This window comes from Larus michahellis, chromosome 1 (assembly GCF_964199755.1).
Source record: "Larus michahellis chromosome 1, bLarMic1.1, whole genome shotgun sequence".
NCBI classification, from domain to species: Eukaryota; Metazoa; Chordata; class Aves; order Charadriiformes; family Laridae; genus Larus; species Larus michahellis.
The window spans coordinates 172,808,275-172,828,679 of record NC_133896.1 but is presented as its reverse complement, the minus strand read 5'-3'; positions in this window follow the sequence as shown (position 1 = coordinate 172,828,679).

Below are 20,405 nucleotides of genomic sequence, written 5' to 3'. Positions count from 1 at the left end.
ATTCATATGCAGAAAATATATCTATTGATTCACACATTTCACACATCAGTTGCTTTGGTTTGTGTGTGAATTCAACAGAAGAGTTATAAAAATAAAAAAAAAGGACCAGCAATTCTGAAAAAAAAAAAGATTTTCTTCCTCTCAACCCTGGATCCTTGATGGTTTCAGACCATCTGCTCTCTAAACTGTATTTTGTATCCATTCCCAATGTTTCTGCCACTATAACTGATCCTTGAAGGAATAGCCAAACATTTGCTATTGTTGATTTCTGCTACTTAAAACGTATTTCTGCTCCATATCATTCTTAAAGTTCTCTCAAAAAATGATCCAGCTGAATTACCCATACACCATCATGAAATTCAGAAAAAGATCAATAGACTAATTCAAAAGATTTTTGAAAGAAAAAGAATTTATTGAAATAAAACACTTTGTATGTGAGAAAAAAATCAAATGACACTTTGTAACAATTTCTAAAGAAAGAGTGCATAAGTATAGGTGGACTTATTTGAGCCAACTAGGCATTTAACTTAGTCAATATTTTCTATAAGAACTTTTATCAGATATAATATTAAAGAAAAAAATAAACCCAAGAAAATTCACCATGAGAACTGAAGTTATAAAAACAATGTAATATGAGAACTGAAATTGTATACTGATGCAGAAGATCATTAAAATGTCTGCTATTTTACAAATAAGTTGCATGAAGCCTCTATAACAAAGGAAAATCTGAAGAAAAATTAAAAGCCATCCATACAGTTCATTAACACTTGTTTCTGCTACTAAATCTTCAGTGACTCCTGTTACATGGCTTTAACTACTTAGTTGCTCTCCTCAAATACAACTCTTAAAATTTTAACTCAGACATAGCAGTATCTAGTCCATGTTCCTTATCATTCAGCACTGATTCCCCTGTGTTTCTATGTATTTCTTATTATTTTATAACTTCCCCCTCTATTCCCTTAAAGTTGTCAGTCACCATGATTCTTTTGCTACAGTTGCCCCTCCTTTTTTTTCTCACAAATATCTTCATTTCTGTTGCCCTTCTGAGAAGAATATACATTTCATTCTTTCCTTAAACTCTTCAAGGCCTACTTTTTCACTGGTGCCTTACATTGCCTTAAAGCCACTCTGATTAAAAATAAAATCACATTTCTTGGAGGAACATAGCAAGAACAAAACTAACATAGATAGCTAGCCTTACTTCTTAATATGAGTATTTTATTTAGGGGTTATTTTTTTCTCAGTAGCATTTACTTACCCTGAGCTACTAGTGCAACTAATAACCACAGGAATGGAAACAAATCATTATCAGTAATGTGGAATAATTTCTGCAAATGGTGTCTCATTCACACTGAAAACAAGATTAATCTCACCCATCTTTACACGTCCATATCTAAGCTAATGAACTTTGGGTCTCTTTAAAAGAAAAGAGAGAGTGAGGCTCACAAAGGTATAATTCAAATAATTTATTTGAAATGTCCTTTAGATGGCCACATGTACTTTAAGCTAATGTATAATAATAATTCATATATAGACATCTATGACTTGATTCCACTGCCCACACTTAGACACCTAGTGTTCTTTGAGATGTCCTAGGTTATCCTGCATGGACTTAACATGGTCTTCTTGCAAGGCATAGGTCTCCGTAGGTCCTGTGTGGTATCAGCTAGTCCTCTGAGGATGTTTCTTATGCCTTAGAATGTCTCATATGATTGTAACTGATTTGAAATTCAGGATATATAAATTTTAATGTCATTATATGAGATAGGGACCAAATTTAGTTGCCCAAATATAAGCCCCGAGTCTTAAAAGAATTAAGGCTTATGATACCCTGCCTGGCTTCCAGCTGCCACTCTAGGAAGGCACAGGTCCTTATGATGTCCTTTGTAATAGCTTTCCAGCACAATGCAGATGTTTTAGCTGTCTTTAAGTATTCTTAAATAAAAATAGGTGAATCCCTATAGGAAACTGAAGAGATCTCTAGGTGTGGAAGCTGCCATTATATCTAACAGAGAGCTAGGATTTAGTTATGTTGCCTAAATGTAGACGGCTAACAGTGTTTGAAATCCCCCACGTTATCCTAGCTCTTCTACAGTTGCCACCCTAGAACAACATACATATGTCCTGTGTAGTGCCCAATAGCCTCGTGTAGGTCTTGCCATTTCAAGACAACTCAATAATATATTTATTTAAAATTTCACTCCTGGTCAATATGTTCAGCATAGTCAAGAGAGTTATTCAGATTAAAATGGGGTTTCAGTTATCCAGACATGGGCACCCATTGCCATGTTTGACGCCATAGGGCATCCAGGAATACAACTGAATGGAGACCTGCACTGTTCTGGACCAGTTACTGGAAGACGAGCCTTGAAGCAGGAAAAGCAACTTCAGATACCTACATTTTGGCACCTGAATTGAGCTTGAAGTATCCAAGTCAGGGTGCTCTGTATCACACCATAAGCTCCCTTGAGTCTATTGCTTAATTCTCCACTGAGTGTAATGGGAACATACATGCCTGTTTCACAGGAGTACACCTTCATTTAGAAGTCTTAATCTGGAGCTGATTTCTTATTTAATCAGATAAACTAATGTGCTGATTAGACTGTAATCATGAAGCGCTTTTTTAAACAAGAATTATATACATCAGTTCGGAAATTACACTGACATACTGCAATGAATAAACTAAGTCACAGAAACAGTATCAGAACTGTGGTCTTTACACTGACCTCAGTAGGAAAAATATTCAGGCTTAATTTAAGTATAGCAAAACTTAGAACAGACACTGAAGGAATGGAATAAAGATTATTTTGCTCATAAATACTCATTTTTCTGTCTTAAAATATAAAATTTTAATGTTTTCGTAGTAATTTAAGAAATGCCTATAATTAACCACTGAAGATAGTGTGCCAGATTATTCTTTTTGTATTTGAATGATATTACAGTGATAACTGAATGATTATTTAGAGGGACCTACTGATTATAATTTAATCAACAGTATGACTTTGAGGGTCCACAAGGTAGAAGCTTTACTAGTACTTCAGCCTAAACACACATTTTGACTGTACACTTTCCCTTTTTCTCTTTAACATTTTCAAGCAACACTTGCTTTATTTTCCTTTTTGACACTTGAGTACAGAGAATAATTTAAATCTTTAATCAATAGAACGTGCGGCTCTTGAAATAAGCTGAATTATAAAAATATTATTTTTTACTCTGCTTTCACTATATTAATGATTCAGCAGCTGTGTCCATTATCACTCTGTAGATTCCAATTGTAATAGGGCAACATACTTTTTATTACACTATGTGTGTAGAGGCCCTTTGTGGTTCATGACTCTAGAAAAGAACTGTGAGTAATTGCAGGTGGGGAAAAAATAAAGAAAAAAAAATACTTGCTTTCAGATTCTCCATGTTTCATAAAATGTAAAAAAAAAAATAAATAAAGTTACTGTACTGTACTTATTGCAGCTACGACTTGGTACTGTTTTTTGACAACTTACATATATATTCTGTCTATTCAGATGTTGAGACTAGAGTACAGCTTGGTGAATCTGTGCTTTGATATTACTTCCCACCTATCTGACAAGAATTCACATCAGACAAGAATTCAAGCGGTATAAAACTTCTTTGCTCCTTCTATTGATGTATAAGTTGTGTGTCAAGAAGCTAAATGTAGGTATAGGTAAACATACTTACACACGTAACAGCAGATTTGGGAAGTTTATTATTTCCTTATATAATAAGGTATTCCTTACATAATAAAATGTGAACAAAATGGAAGCCTGGCGTCATTTCACTATTGTATTCTGAAAAATGCAATGCAAATATTATGCCATGCACATTTGCATATTGTTTGAACAGTGTCTGGAAGTTGAAGGCAGATGAATTCAGATAGAACGGAGAAAGGCAAAACTTACTAATTTTTGGTACAAGTTAAAAACTTAGCTTTGCCATTAGGTGCAGCACAGGCTGGGAAGTCCCTTTGGGCACAGCCCCAGGATGGTCAGCTGGTCTATGGGGACTGGGACAGGCTGATGGGTCCGGATGTGGGCTCATGAGTGGGCCCAGCTCTGTGGGCCCCATGGCTGGGCCAGGCAGGGCTCTGGGGACCTAGAGACTGGCCCTGCTGCAGCATTGCTGGGGCAAGGGCTGATGGCCCCGAGGGGTGACATGGGGTCCTGGGCCATGGGCAGGTGGGAGGAGGCCCAGGGGTCCAGGCAAGCTCAGTGAGGTCTGTGGTGCCAGTAGTACCCCAACAATTTCTGTAACTGGAATCTTTATTGCAACATTGCATTTTCAATATCTTTTCTTTTTTAAGGACAGTTTAATTGGAATTTAATCAGGATTGTTAAACTTAAAGCTAGATTTTAAATATACTCTTTTTTAGATATTATTAAATTACAATATTCTAATCTGATCTTAGATCTATAAATATGTATATGGCATTTGAATTCAATTCTTCTAAGATTATATAAATAAATTGGTATATACATTGAACTAGCAATACCATAAATGTTGCACTGTCATCAAGCACTGGAGATTTTAGTATTTTTTTTAGTGCAGACATTGTCCTTCTATAAAGTTATTGATATATGACTCAGTATCAGATTTCCACCTCTAACTGTTTTTTTTTTGGTTTTTTTTTTTTTCCTTTCAAAGCAATCCTGAAGACTCATGCTATGCATTTATTCCATTAACATGTATTTACCAGTATTCTTTAGCATGTATGCACTGGTTCTTGACCAGCTCTTGACAGAATTTGGCAGAGCCAAGAATACTGACATAATTCTTCCTCCTCCACTAGCACTAGTCACTGTAGTTGGCATACTCCAGCAAACATTACTGGTCACAGCCGAGCACCTTCCTTGGCAACTCCTTGTGTCCTTTTTCCTCTCAATTCGTACAATGACTGTGTCTGGCCTTCTCTGCAAGGTGCAGACCTTTAACAGCAGCAGGAGAAATTAAGGAAATGACTGTACAGCAGAAACATTCATGATCTAAACAAAATTATTTTACTGTGCAACTGACTGTTACACACAAATCTATGCTGAACCTTTTTGATCCACCAGAAAAGAGTGAGTGAACACAATGTGTAAGAATATTTGTTCATATTAAAGAGTTTTCTTAAAGTTATGTCCACTAGCTACTTTGCCATTCTCCCCTCCCCCTTCAAATCAGTTTAGGATGTTAAACTAAGATATGAACTTGGTTTCAGTCCCCTTCTTCGAGACAAACAAGTTAATTTGAATAAGATGCCAGTTATGATAACTCAGTAATTAAGTTCAACTCTTTTTTCCTGAATGGTAAAGTGAATGCCTTTAATATTAGTCTTTTACTACTGACATTTTATAGAAATTAAACTTAAATAGTAGCAGGTCTCCATTAAAAACCTTTAAAGTATATGTGTGCACTTGTATTACTTTCCTGTATAACCTTGTCATCATTATATAATCACATGTCATTATATAGCATCAACAATTAATACCAAATCATTGGTGAAAATTTCAGTAATCATTAAAAATAACACTGCTAGTTTATTCAGAAAATGAAAACAAATCCTATGGATTGTAAAAGCAAACAGACAAATCAACCAACAAATGAACAAAGAAGAAGAATTCAGAAACTTCTTTAATCCATTGGATCAAACTCAGCAGCCAAGATCCAAACTCAGAATTGCTGTCTCTTTCTTATAACAGAAAACTGCCTCTTCCTTCCTTTTTTTTTCTTCCCCTCAGAAATGAGATATTGTTTTTGTTTTTGTTTTTGTTTTTTCACCTCTTTTGAGTAAATCACCTTTATGACATATTGTAGTCACAATACACAGACATGTCAGTGTTCATGTTCTTCCTGGCAAAGATGGTTTAGTCATTGTTAATGATAAATATAGTTATATATATAAATATAGTTCAATGTATATACCAATTTATTTATATAATTTATACTATACTGTGTAAATTTAATGCAACTTTCCCTGGACAAACTGCACTTCAGAATTTAATTTTCTATTTTATTTCCCCATTATTAAAATACATGTTGGGCCATGAATATTACGACTGACATTCCTGCCATCCCAGCATTTTCTTTCTATAACCAAGGTAATTCCCTGGCTTGGATTTCATAACTTTTTTTACAATTTTATGCATGATAACTTATTTTTGAATGTATAATGCCACATTCATGAGTAAAGATGCAGTGCCTTGTCCTGAATGAGTTTGTATAAATTACCCCTTCCAAGCCTTTACAGGAGTGAACTTCTGTACTAAAAGCTTACTGTGAGATAAAGTCCTTAAAAATGTTATCCTTTCATTGTCTGTTGCAACAATAGAAATAGTTGCAGAGTAGAGCCTTATTCTTAGGAAAAATTAAGCTATTTCATAGTAGGTATCATCCATGTTTTTAAAATGAAGTGAATTGTCCAGAACACACAGAGACACACTAACTAAACTAATACATTAGAAATTGAGTCTTTCAGTACCTCTATGAAAAGAAATTTACTAAAGTTGATTATTCTCAAAACTGGTATGAGGCAAAAAGCTACAAGGACCTTCTTAAATTACAGAAATACAAATACAAGGCTCCATTAACTTTTCTTTCTTTCTTTTGTGAGATATATATGCCCCATTAAATCTTTTGTGAAAATCAGTAGCACATTAACTGAACAAACTGTTATGCTTCTCTACTCTAGATGATATTAGCTTTAAAAATATCTTAACTTCAGCAAAAGAACAAACTTATTTTTTGGAAAAATAAACGTTTGTTTCAGTATATGTAAATTGTAACTGACCTTTCCCCTCCCACTATAATCTTTGTATACTGTGCCTTGTGTTGTCATTACTTCTTTGTTCAATAGTTGGGTCTGGGTCAGGGTTTGTTTTTGCTTTTTAGTGGAAGCCGTGTACATATATGTGTTTATGCTTATACACTTGTATAGTCTTTTTAACTGTGTATGTCTATATGTTCATGTGTGTATTCTTAAGCTGAACATATATGTTTGTTTTATTTGGATTGAAACTTATGTTACTAATTTTGAAAAGCTCCAGTAACATTTGATACAGTTTTGGTACATTGTTTCATAAACTACAGACAAAATATAACATTTATTTGAAGCATCATGCTGAGATCCAGTCCCACCACTGCTGACAGTAATTCTTTATATGTGATCGTGCTTTTTGATTATGCTGGAATTGAATTATATTAAGTAGCAATCTTCAGGCAACCATTCTAGTCTGTTCACTTGAATACAATTTATGTAGTTCTTTCCTGAATGCCTTGTCCATAATTTAATCTCAGTTTCTAAGGGAATTAGTCCTGAGTCTAGAGAATGTCAGTTTCTTAGCTTCTAAAAGAAAGTAAAGTAAACACAGGCAAGACTGAAAAGCGAGAAGAAACAACAATAGGAATCTTTCTTCCTTTTTATACTTCAGGGAAAGGTACATTCAGTGCAGTGAATAAAACTCTCTTTCATGTGGAAATACTGCTTTATAGGCAATGCGGGGTACTTTATTTATGAAGACAGGTAAACTAATGCTTATTAAGATGAAATATAATGAAGTGTCATTTTTTTTAAAGTCCTGGAATTTTATAAATGCATCAGGGATTTGAAATATGATGAAATATAAAGCACAACACAAAATGAGAAGAAACCGTCATAACCAGAACAACCTATAAAACCAAGTGAATATTTAAACTTATAGGCTAAGATACTAGAAGAGTAATGTTACCCCCCCACTCCCCAAATGCAAAAGTAATATTCATCAGTAGAACAGTTAAGGCTAAGATACAGTCTCCAGAAAAATGGTCTGAACCAAGTAGGGTTTTGGTTGGGGTGCAGGGGAAGACCATTTTGGAATTACACAAGACTTATGATGCAATGTTTAATGAGGAACAAAAGCCAGAAAAGGGAGGGATCAAAGTGTTTTTGGTGAGGAACAAATGTGGGCGAGAAAAGATGATGATTAAATTCTACTCCTAACTCTTTTCCTGAGTGAGCAACCCTCCAGTGTGTGCATGTGTGTGTGTGCGGGTCTGGGTGAACAATTGCACTCAGATCACATGTTGGAGGGCTCCTGTGTCCTTGATGCCAAAATCCAGAGAGACTCTAATAAATGCATTTAAGTTCTACTTGGAGTAGCCAGGGGTATGCATGTGTCTCTAAGGGTGAGACCATGAGAGGAGATGGCTACCCAAGCCTCTGTGCAGAAGACAATTAAGAAGAGTGAGGATCCAGGCCCAGATAATAGTGGATAGACCGTGTCCTTCCAAGCCCAGTTACTGGAGGGACACACAGTGTGTGTTTGGGGCCAGGTGTGGAGGGCTGTATGTGTGTAAGATGGGCTGTATCAGCAACTGGAGTAGGGCTGTAGCCTTGGGGGCTTGTATGTCCATGTGCCAGCAACTGGGGAGCCTGGGATCCAGGGCCAGCTACTGCGTAGACTGAGTGTGAGCTCAGTTACTGGAGGGATTCACTTTGCACATATGTATATATATTCCCAGTAAGGCACCTTCATCCTGGTCAACCAGAGAGGGGAACAGGATGGGGCTGTTGGTGCTGTTTGTGTCTGAGTGCTCTGTGTCTGTGTTGATCTGTGTGGCCACACATACGCATACACACATACATACATAATTATATGCATCCAAAGAGCAAAGAAGCTGGTGCAGAGTCCGGAGAACAAGTCTGATGAGGAGTGGATGAGGAGTGGCTGAGAGAACTGGGTTTCTTTAGTCGGGAGAAAAGAAGGCTCAGGGGAGACCTTATCACTCTATACATCTACCTGAAAGGAATTTGTAGCAAGGTGGGGGTCAGTTTCTTTTCCCAACTAATAAGTGATAGGACGAGAAGAAATGGCCTCAAATTGCACGAGGGCAGGTTTATATTGGATATTAGGAAAAATTTCTTCACTGAAATGGTTATCAAACACTGCAACCGACTGCCCAGGGAAGTGGTGGAATCGTCATCCCTGGAGGTATTTAAAAGATGGGTAGATGTGACGCTCAGGGACATGGTGTAGCGGTGGACTTTGTAGTGTTAGGTTTATGGTTGAACTCAATGATCTTAAGGGTCTTTTCCAACCTAAATGAGTCTGTGATTCTATATATATTTATAAGTATGTTTGTGCCTGTGTGTCTGACTGCAGGACCATAGTATGGTATTCTACCATGAGCACTTTGATGCAGTCTTGAAGGGCTGGGCATCAGTAGGCTTGTCACAGTACACCTAAACCTGCTTCCAAGTTTGATTTTTTTCAAAACAGGTTAGGAACACTAAACAATTAGCCTGAGTTACACCCAAGATAAAACAAAAATGCATTATTACGAAGGAAGTTTGTTGTCAGACTTGAAATGGAAATACATAACTGTGCCTATGGTACTTCTGAATTCAAACTTGTTCTTGTGCAGACAGCTACTTCCCACAATGAGGACTCATTTTATAGCACATTTTTTTAGTCATTTAGCTCATTATTGCTCCTCAGATTTTTTAGTATTGATTTTTACTTCATGTTTATTAGTCTTTTCCTCAAGGTAAATTCACACTTTCTAGCCAGTCTGCCATAAATAAATAAATTTCCTTGCACACACTTTTTTTTTTTTTCGACAAAAAAAATCATTTCTGAAACTATTAAACAGAATCAGTCTTAGGTCTGATCTTGCTTGAATACCTCTAGTAACCTCTGTCTGCAGCATACCCTTCGTCTCATAAACCACTTGCATCACATAATTCTTTTACCTGTTCTTGCCTTCTCTGAAATAGCTAGTGTGATACCCCATGTTTTACTACACAAAATGAATTAATAAAGCCAGGTCAGCAGCTTTTCTGTGTTCCCATTTTTTATAAAATTTCTTTTCAAAGAAAACATCAAACTTACTATTACATACTTGCAATAAATCTGAGTCCATTGTTATGTTTTTCCTTTGTAGTGCAGACACTATGTCAGACTTAGACATACATAGTGATCTTGAATTGAAGAACTGGGTGTTGAAGTGTGGAGCAGAAGAAATTTAGTCTGATTTTAGAATAAGACGCTGATCAATTAGGGAAGTAATTTAATGAATTCAACTAGAATATGTTAAAGACAATCACTACTGGAAAAGGTAATACAATCTAACATATATATTTATTTTAATCATAGTACTAGATAACATTTTGGCTCAAACAAAGAGAACAGGACAATAACTTAATTATGAACATTATTTCATATAGCTTTATCTTACACAATTCATAGTAAATGAATAGAAGCAATAACATGTAAAACTAAGCATCAGTAGAACAAAGCATAAGAAGATGCAGACTCTGAGGATGACATTCATTTTGCTAAATTAATTATACTCTGCTCAGCAATCTTTCTTCCATCCAAGAAAATACTTAATACATCAAAAGCAAATCCGAAGCAGTCGATTGTCCTGTGAGTAATACAATGCATTAATATATTCTGCTGGAGAATGTCTCAGGGTACTTAGAAACTATGAGGAATCAAGTAAAGGATTTTAATGATAAAACGAAAAGTTATACAGGCTTATGACCACAACTATACTGTGTGGCTGATATAGAATGTATTTTTATTTATTGAATACAGACACACAATGATGTCTTTTGCTAAGCTGTGTCCTGACAGTTCATTAAGAAGAGAAACCATAACAAAAAATTTGATGAAATATTTTTTATAGTTTATGAAGGGATAACAGCCTTGACAAATGAAATAAAAAAGCAATCGAGGGAAGCATTTTGAACATTTCTAACAGTGGATAATTGCCAGAAAAGCAGAATAAAATTATTTGGGCCATGTATAAACATGGTGTAAAAGAATACAGCCTCGAATGCAATAAACTATCTGCATTTTCCTACTACTTCTGAATTTAATCTAATCCCTTTTCCAATTTACTAAATACCATTGAAACACCAGTCATATAACAAATATTCTGTAATGTTTCTACATGATATAGCACGGATATGTCTGATGCTTGACTTTGATAGCCCTAGCTATCACCCTATGGGCTTTGATTTTATTAATTTAAATGGAGCAATGTTAAAAAAATAACAAAATACCTTTGCAAACCACCTTCAGATCTAGCACACTGTCAGTACTCCCTATGAGTCACAGAGAAAGGGATTCTATTAACAGATTGTGATGAAAGGCAAAGTATCTTTATTAAGAATTGCTTTAAGGACCTAAGACTAATCATCCTTAAACTTTGGATAGCACATGTCTGCCCTGACTTCGATATCTGAAAATCTGGGGCTTTTAATTCAGTTGCCTACATCCAGGCACCTGGAAACATTTGAGATGGCTGGATATCTCACATCAGCTGTTCTTTCAGTACAAAATAAATTATCCTTACATTCTTTTTCATATTCCCTGAAGAACATCTGACACCCTAGAGCATCTCAACTGGAATTAGACCTTATGTGTGGATAGCAGAAATGGGTTCTGAGGTCTACCCTTGTGCTAGTCATCCTAGACTCCTCTTAGAGTCAGCATGAGGCTCCATATGACAATGGATATAATTTTAAGATCTGGTCTAAAACCAGATTAATTTCCTTGCGAGATTACCAATCTATCTATTGCCTGTAAAGCGAGCCTTGGTCAGCTGTGGCCAAAAACGAACCTGACCCTGAATATTTGAATGTCTAGACCCAAGACTCCTGCCTGCCCCAACAGTCTACACTAATCTTGAAGGCAGAACACTTGGTAGATCCTCTAAACCTTGCAACACTGAGGAGGACTACTTTCGTCTACCTTCACAAAATAATGATAAAAATACAATGGTGGAAGAAGAGTCTATGTGTTTTCACATCCACAGCAGGATATTTTCCTATTAGTTCCTTTAAAGTTTATATCACTTATGTCAGCTTGGTTTTCTTCTAGTACTTTAGAAAGACTTCGTTGTCTTAAAGGTCAATACCACGGAAAACAATTTTGCATTGCTAGAGGGAAACAGTAAATAATCACAGAAGTTCATCTGACAAACAACTGAAGAATATTCTTGAATTCAGAGTTAACATTTTATAGCGTATACCTATTCAGTGAATCCCAGCAAACTGCCACAACTAATTAATCTGAAGGTGAACAGATTTTCCTCAGGCTGTTCAAATTTGAACCAGAACTATGTATTTAATTGTCATATTGCATATGTTAATATTTTATCTTCATAGTATTAGAGTGGATTTCTCCCTATCCATCATAAATGTTACACCTTAATGTTGACAGTTTGAATCTGCTTATAGATGTGACATATTTTATTAATCTCCTTATCTGCAGATGAAATAATAAGGGAAATATAAATTTCAATTTAATTTATTCATTATGAAGGACTTCCTTTACTGTTAAAAGTATGTAATTATCTATCACTGTCCTGTTACCTTTAAGGTCTTAGTGCTAAATTTGGCCCAGAGAACAGAGGTGTCCTGCCTGAAGATGCTACTGCCACATCACTACTGACTGAAAGTATAGAAAGAAGGAAAAAAGAGGTGTGCTAGACGGCAGAAAGTAGGCAAGGAATGGGCTGGACATTCTAAGACTCATTAGTAAAGGAGATGATGAAAGTGCCACTTAGTAAGACCAGCACAAGCAACATGGAAAAGACATCTGCTGGGAAAACCACACAGCCAGGCACGCACAGTCCAGGAGGCTCCTCCAGTGCATTGATGATAACTTTTTGACACAGGTGGTACAGGAGCCAACAAGGCGAGGAGCACTCCTGGACCTGGTACTGACAAACACAGAGGGACTGATGGAGGACATTAATGTTGGGGGCACCCTAGGTTGTAGTGATCATGAAATGATAGAGTTCAGGATCATGGGTACCACACACAAAACATCAAGAAGTAAAATTACAACCTTGGATTTCAGGAGGGTTAGTACTTTGACCTCTTCAAGAAACTGCTTGGAGAGATCCCATGGGCTAGGGCTCTGGAAGGCAAAGGGGCTCGAGAAAGCTGGTTGATATTCAAAGACCACTTCCTCCAAGCGCAGGATCGGTGCACCCCTAAGAGCAAGAAATCGGCCAAGGGACGCAAGAGACCTGCATGGTTGAGCAGGGAGCTTCAGAAAAAGCTCAAGTGGAAGAAGGAAGTCTACAATAAGTGGAAGAAGGAACTGACCCCTTGGGAGGATTACAAGAATGCTGCCAGAGTGTGCAGGGATGAAACACGGAAAGCCAAGGCCGCCTTGAATTAAACCTGGCCAGGGATGTCAAGCTTAACAGGAAGGGCTTCTACAAGTATATTGGAAGCAAAAGGAAGACCAGAGAAGTTGTGGGCCCACTGCTGAATGAAACAGGAGCCATAGTGACGGAGGATGTGAAGAAGACGGAGTTACTGGATGTCTTCTTTGCTTCAGTCTTTACTGCTCGGCCCAGCCCTCAGGAGTCCCAGGCACTAGGGGAAGTAACGGAGAAAGAAGAAGACTTCCCTTGGGTTGAGGAGGATCAAGTGAAGGATCAATTAGATCCGTGAGATATTCACAAGTCCATGGGCCCCGATGGGATGCACTCGAGAGTGCTGAGGGAGCTGGCAGAAGTCATTGCTGGGCCGCTCTCCATCATCTTTGAAAGGTCCTGGAGAACAGGCGAGGTGCCTGAGGACTGGAGGAAAGCCAACATCACTCCAGTCTTCAAAAAAGGCAAGAAGGAGGAGCCAGGGAACTACAGGCCGGTCAGCCTCACCTCCACCCCTGGAAAGATGATGGAACAGCTCGTTCTGGGCCTCTGAAGGCATGTGGAGGGAAAGAAAGCTATCAGAAGTACTCAGCATGGATTCACCAAGGGGAAATCATGTCTGACTAATCTGATAGCCTTCTATGATGGAATGACTGGATGGATAGATGAGGGGAGGGCAGCAGATGTGGTCTACCTTGACTTAAGAAAGGCGTTTGACACGGTCTCCCACAGCATCCTCATAGGGAAGCTTAGGAAGAGTGGGCTTGATGAATGGACAGTAAGGTGGATAGATAACTGGTTGAAAGACAGAGCTCAGAGGGTGGTGATTAGGGCCACAGAGTCTAGTTGGAGGTCAGTGACAAGTGGTGTTCCCCAGGGGTCAGTACTGGGTCCAGTCCTCTTCCATATATTCATCAATGACCTGGATGAGGGGATAGAGTGCACCCTCAGCAAGTTTGCTGATGGCACAAAGCTGGGAGGGGTGGCTCACACACCGAAAGGCTGTGCCGCCATACAGAGAGACCTAGACAGGCTGGAGAGTTGGGCAAAGAGGAACCTTATGAAGTTCAACAAGGGCAAGTGTAGGGTGCTGCACCTGGGAAGGAACAACCCCATGCACCAGTACAGGTTGGGTGCTGACCTGCTGGAGAGCAGCTCTGTGGAAAGAGACCTGGGAGTCCTGGTGGACAACAGGATGACCATGAGTCAGCAATGTGCCCTTGTGGCCAAGAAGGCCAATGGCATCCTGGGATGCATCAAGAAGAGCGTGGCCAGCAGGTCGAGGGAGGTCATCCTCCCCCTCTACTCTGCCTTGGTGAGGCCGCACCTGGAGTACTGTGTCCAGTTCTGGGCTCCCCGGTTCAAGAGGGACAGGGAACTGCTGGAGAGGGTGCAGCAAAGGGCTACCAAGATGATAAGGGGACTGGAACACCTCTCTTATGAAGAAAGGCTGAGGGATTTGTGTCTCTTCAGTCTGGAAAAAAGACAACTGAGGGGGGATCTTACCAATACTTATAAATACTTAAAGGGTGACTGTCAGGAGGATGGGGCCAGGCTCTTTTCAGTGGTGCCAGGGGACAGGACAAGAGGTAATGGGCACAAACTTGAGCATGGGAAGTTGCGCCTAAACATGAGGAGGAACTTCTTTCCTTTGAGGGTGGCAGAGCACTGGAACAGGCTGCCGAGAGAGGTGGTGGAGTCCCCGTCTCTGGAGACATTCAAAGCCCACCTGGATGCATTCCTGTGTAACCTGCTGTAGGTGACCCTGCTCTGGCAGGGGGGTTGGACTAGATGATCTCCAGAGGTCCCTTCCAACCCTATGATTCTTTGATTCCATGAAAATAAATTCCTCCAGTTGCACTGAAGAAATTATGAAAGGATTCCACCAAACTGGGATCAAACATGATCAGTGTAACCCTATTTCCACAAATCTTTGGTGTAACTATTCTGTACAATGGGACATAGAATACATTCTTTTTCATTTATGATGAAGAATCAGTAAAATTGACAACTGACTCCCGTCCACAGCAACATGGGACTGTAATATTTCAGGCACAGATATAGTACACTTGAGTTCATACAACATTTTGCTCATGTAAATATTGCTTCTGGACAGACCTTGCTGTGAACCTTAGTGTTTACCTAAACTCCATCAGCACGTCAGGTTCTAGGTTTATGCACATATATGTAGGAAAATATATACTATGGACAAATACTTTAATCACACAATAGGTAAAGGTTCAATTAAATGTTTTGATAGTGTTGATACAGAAGAAGGATGCACAGATTATATTTTCCACTGTATTAATTATGAAACTTGTGTGACTGACATTTTTTTAAAGCAATTTAATTTCATGTTTGTTTCACACTGTTGTGTAAGAAAAACAGGTCAATGTGGCTCACACTAACATTTACACTGTTTAATTTGAATTAGTTTTGCTTAATGTGACCTGTTAGGATATCAGAAACAGCCCACTACATAAAATGAGTTTGAAACACATTCTGCAGTATTCATGGTCTTAGTCAGAACATCAGACTGCTTGAAAGAAGAGCCATGAACACAGTGTGTCACTAGCCTCCTCTTGACACATGAGACAGTGTATAGACTATTTGGATGTGCCTACTGGTTTGGAGAACTGTCTGGTATGTTTGGGTCCCACAAAACACCTTCTACCTGTGCCTTAGCCTGTAACGACAAATTCATTATTTGCACAGATCTTTAAGACAACTGAGCAATAAAAAGGTTAACCCACTTGACAAATGAAAAATGCTCAAATTGTCTACAAGGGAAGATGTATAGTCGTCTTGTCCCGGTTTCTCTCTCTGGAACTAGATTTTAAGTCTTTGTAAGGGATCTGGACAGACTGGAGAAATTGTCATTGTTATCGGTCTACAAATTAAACTGGACATCTAAGATGTCTATATGTCTACACTCCAAAACAAAGGAGGTCCAAGGTCTGATTCCTGGCCTAAGACAGACAGTCCATGTGCATGCTGCTTAGCAATAACCCTCTGTAAATAGATTTGGTTGGGGGCGGGGGGAGGGGGAACCCAAACAACACAACAAAAAAGGTGTTTTTCAAAGCGGGACAAAGGAATGAACTAGCAAATAAACATTGCAGCTGTTCAGCAGTCTAATGTTGGAGGTCACTAAATGACCCCCAGTTATTTAGCACCACAAGCATATTACCTAATGTTTTTTCAAAGAAACACTGTAGCTGTATCTACCACCCATAGAAGGTGCATTCAGGGTTTAATGCCACACTTTCATTCAGCGCACAAGTCATCCTGGAGCTGTCTTTGACCCCGATTCACCTCACTGGGCCTGATTCTCACATCCACCCACAGGCTAACATCCTAGCCTGGCCTCGGCACATCCTTGTTCCCAGGAAGATGCCTGATGTTGTGGTGTGAAAACTTCCCATAGCTGCCTTCTCAGCCTGCCCTGTACCCTTGCTGGAGGCAGCGGGACTGCTGAGGCCTCTGTCCTGCTGGCTGCAATGGGTAGCCATGTGGCTTCCAGTGCTCCAGGTCTGTGCCCTGACAATCTCATAAGAACTTCACAAGCAGATAATAGGAACCTCGTATTTCTTGAGAGACCAATCAAAAGCTATGCATCTGGCTGTCTTGCTACTTTCTAATAATGAATGAACATAAAAGAGATATTGTTGATGTCAAGAAATGTTCTTGCTAGAAAATAAAAGACAATACAAGCAACAAACATGCTTATGGTCTGTTGGCTCATAGAATGGTAATAAATGACATGACATCCAGTAACTCCTGGAGTATCCTAGAAGTTGATACTATGTCCCATATTGTTTAATGAAGATTAATGCACCATTCACAAATTTTGAGTGATACCAAAACTAAGGGGAGTTACTGTCATGCTGAATCATAGAGTTTCAATCTGAAGGTACATTAACAAACTTAAGGACTGGACCAACAGAAGCATGATCATGTTCAACATCGAGAACTGCAAAGTTCTGCACCTTGGACAGACTAACCATCTGCATTAGTACAGGCGGGGAACAAAATGGCTGAATAATAGCTCTGCTGAAAAGGACCTTAATGTTACTGCAAACACCAAGCTAAATATAAGCCCAAATTGTACTTTCATTGAAGATACAACAAAGTTTATAATGGGTTACATTAGGAGGACTAGAGCCAGCAGGTTGACGGAAATTATAATCCGTCTTATCTTGGTGTCAGGCAGGTTACATTTGAAATACTGTGTCCAGTTTTATTTTACCTGGCCCCACCACAAAAACACCTCAAAAAGAATGCTGAGAAATTGGACAGGGTCCAGTGACAGCTACCAAGATGGTCAGAGACCTAAAGCATGACCTATGAAGCAATGCTGAGGAAACTAGGCTTGTTTAGTTTGGTAAAAAGCAGGCTGATGATGTGTGATTACAATTATTTGAAGGACAGTTACAAAAATAACAGAGACAAATTCTTCTCAGTAGTGTCAGATGAGGTAGCAGTGCCCAAGAGCCAGAAGCTGCTGTTTTGGAGGCTGAGATTAGACATCAGGAAAAACCTCTTCACTTGACTGTAAAAGGTTGTCCAGAGAGGCTGCAGAAAAAAAAAAAAAAGTCTATGGATCTTTTCATGCTTCAGATAGACAAAGGTATGGCTGATCTGATTTCATCTTGATAAAACTGCTTTGAGAAGGATGCTAGGCAAGACATCTCTAGAAGCCTCTTCAAGTAAACATTTCTATGATTCTGACTTTTATAGTTGATAAATTCTGAGGACAGAATAGCCTTTTTATTTGAAGTTATTAGATTTTTAAGTGTATTTTATTAATTTATTATTTTAAAATTACTATTTCAAAATAGTGAAAAATTAAGGAGCATTTTTTTCATTCTTATTTTTCAGTTGCAAAGATCTTTCTCTTTTTTACTTAGCAATAGGTAAGACTGAGGTGAAAGATTTCAGAGGCAGGGTTTTCACTGTAGCCCCACAGGTACTTTTAAGCTTAATTTTAACATTATATAAATCATCCAAACCAGAATGAATGGACACAAAATTGAAATAAAATGTTTACAGGTGGAAACAGCCTGATCATCCCTCTTAACCCTAAACTGTATTCCAGAGCTACTACATACAGAAGACACTTTTGTACATGACAAATGTCATCTTTTGGACCATCACTTTTTAACCTAAATTCAGGTACAGATATCTATATTTCTGTGTGTGTAAATCTCAAGGTTAGGAAGAAAGAAATCGCAGCAGCATCTCCTTTGGAAGCACTTAATCTTTTGATTGTGTTTCTACATATTTATCTGAAATAGCCTAAATCTAATGGCTGTCCATTGCATCTGTTGACTCAGGCTCTCAGTTAGGGTCAAGAAGCACAGTGGGAAAGGAGTTGCGAGATCTGTTTTATTTCATTTTGTGGGGCTTTGTTTTTCATAGTGTGACTTCACTCTAAAATTTAAAAGTTACCATATTCTGGTAATTTGGTAAAACTTATATTTTGTTTTTAAAGTTTTTATTTCAGTACAAAAATACTTTATAAAAAATATGGAAGAAGTTGTATGAATAAGTGCATGGAAATGCAGAACCTGGGATTCATAGCTGAGGGTCATACAGTCCCCCCAAATACTAATTCATCTCTGATGAACCATCTGGTTTTCTTATCTTCAACCAAAAAAAAAAAAAATTCAATTTAGTCAGCTACCCTATCTGAATTCTCAATGTACCAAATCAAACTACAGACTAAGTCTGCTTGTTTGAGATTTATGAACTGTACTTCAGATGGAAGAAACTTAAGTTTTAGAAAGTCATCTGCGTCATATTTAATAAATATGTAGGGAATGAAAACATACTTACATAAAAATACAATTAGAGCGACATGCTTATTTGGATTTAGAGATAAAGAACCCAAGAAAAAAGTCTAGTTTTAACATCTCATTTAAATTATTATTGAATTCAAATTCAAACCTTTCCAGAGAATGGGAAACAAACAAACAAACAAAAAAACAAGTCAGACTAAATCCTTAGATAAAATCTTATTGGCACAGAAAAGATGACTTGAAGTTTCAGACAACCCACAACAAAGGAGGGACATTAAGCTTGTGAGATTTCCAGAGGGAACGTGAAGTCCTGACACCATCTTTTTCATGGAAAGCTTCATCTGTAGTTCAGTCACACAACTTGAAGGAGTATCTAATCTGGATCAGAAATGCCATAGGATTCCCTCTTATGAGTAACAGTGTAGGAGGGACCATGGTTTTGACCCTGTTGTACACCTGGGACAAGGATAGAGTGCTACAGGCAGTAGGGAAGAATGAAGAGGTTATGTTTGAGGGCATGAAGATATTATTCTTTCTTGATGTAGGTCCAACCTCAGTTAAAAGAAGAGAACTGAATGAGAATTAAAAGGTTTCCTTGAAAGGAGAGGTTATGGCCACAGTGCTCTGTCTTGCAAACGGAGAGTAACTTTTAATAACCGCACACTGGCTGAGTAAAATGGCAGCAAATAAGCTTTCATACAAAGTCAGAAAAGAAAGCACCCAGGAAGACCCTGAAAGTAAAGACTGTGGAGGATGAATGCATTGCTGTTTGGGCCTGCTTGCATCTCTAGTTTTACATGGTCTTCAAACTTCACGTGGTCTGTTGTAACCTTTATTCAGAATTTCCTGCTAAGTCTGAAACCACTGCAGTCTTAAACAAGAAGGTAAAGGTCATATGTTAAATATATAGTATCTACTTTGATAGATATTCTTTAAAGATAGTATTGGATTTTAGAGTGCCTCCTTGCTTTGACATATACATAAATTAGGATGGAGACAAACTGTTTTTTTCACTTTGTCTTCTTTTTTGACTGAACAACTGAGTAGAAATCTATCATATTTATAAATATTTTTTCTCCTTCTATGAAAAGCCAAGCTGACAAAAACCCTCTACACACAGTCACCTTGATTTTTTTAAATCCCCAATGTCAAGCAAGTAGTGGCTTTAGGCTAACTTCAAATGTTCATAAGACTCCTTTCAGTGCCCTTAAGAGCAGCTCTTAAGTGTATCATGTTAATAAGTATTTAATCTTCTATCTTGTTTTTCTCAAAATTATTCATGTTTCTGTTTTTTTTCTAGTAGATATAACAACATTTGTAATGGTTTATAAACAACTTCCATGTAAACATTTTAGACATTTTTTTATTATACGACTGTATATATTCCAAACCCTATAGGTCTCTTTTCTGCCACAAAGGCATAATAAACTCAAGTTTATTTTGCTACCTACT